Raw genomic sequence first — 957 nt, forward strand, 5'->3', positions numbered from 1 at the left:
CCCCCCGCCGGCTCGAAAACCGATACCGTGTTAGTAAGAGACGGCAGCTCGGCTTTCATCCTCATGCCAAAGGGAATCCTCGGCGGATGGCACAGGATCTACTCCAGGGGAAGCGGCCCAGCAAGAGCCAAGGAGAGCCAGGTGAGCTACGCTAGGGATAAGAGGTGTTCATGTAACTACCACTGACATGCAACCTATTCTAGCTAGGAACAGATAATTTCCTTTTAGCTTTTACTGTCGAGATCTTGCGAAATGCAATATGTTTTGTTGTACATGACAGGACAAGGAGAGCTCCCTGTTTAACGATCCTTTCGTGTATTTTCTTCTCCCACCGAGCAGAAATCGGTATTTAATTTTACAATACAGAGAACTGCCTTAAATGTATACTGTAAGCAAACAGACTTCATCCTTGGCCGCACTTCAACGATCCTAAAGAAAAATAGTAAACAGAAACGCCTGAAGCACAGCTTCAGAGCTTATGCTAATGTTTTAAACTTCCTTTTCTAATAACCGAGCAGTACATGACTTGGCAGAGCGCACCTAAGGAGACACGGCCGCACGGGCGGTCTTGAAGCAGCTGATCACCTTAGCAGTGTAACGCGGGGGAAGCGGATGTTATTTGTTTCCCCCCGAAGAGTATAAATCTGCGGCGATCAAAGCCGCGCTGCTGAAACCCTGTCGGGCTGCCAAAGGCACACGGCTCGCAGGCAGCCGGCAGCGCTGGGGAGCGGCGCGGAAGGCGGAGGAGCAGCGCTGACTAGCGGCCGCCGCTCCGGGCTCCAGCGCCGAGAGAGCGAGAAACGCGCCCGCCCCTTTCTCCTCAGAATGGCCCTGCTCGCATCTACCCCACGCAAGTTTTTATACAGCTCATCCACAGGGCTGTTCCCCAGGCAGGACGGAGTAGCCATCAGCATTCAAGCGCACAGAAGAGAAACTCTCGTCTAGGGGCTCTCCGCG

Source organism: Corvus brachyrhynchos, unplaced genomic scaffold (genome assembly GCF_000691975.1).
Source record: "Corvus brachyrhynchos isolate BGI_N302 unplaced genomic scaffold, ASM69197v1 scaffold114, whole genome shotgun sequence".
NCBI classification, from domain to species: domain Eukaryota; kingdom Metazoa; phylum Chordata; class Aves; order Passeriformes; family Corvidae; genus Corvus; species Corvus brachyrhynchos.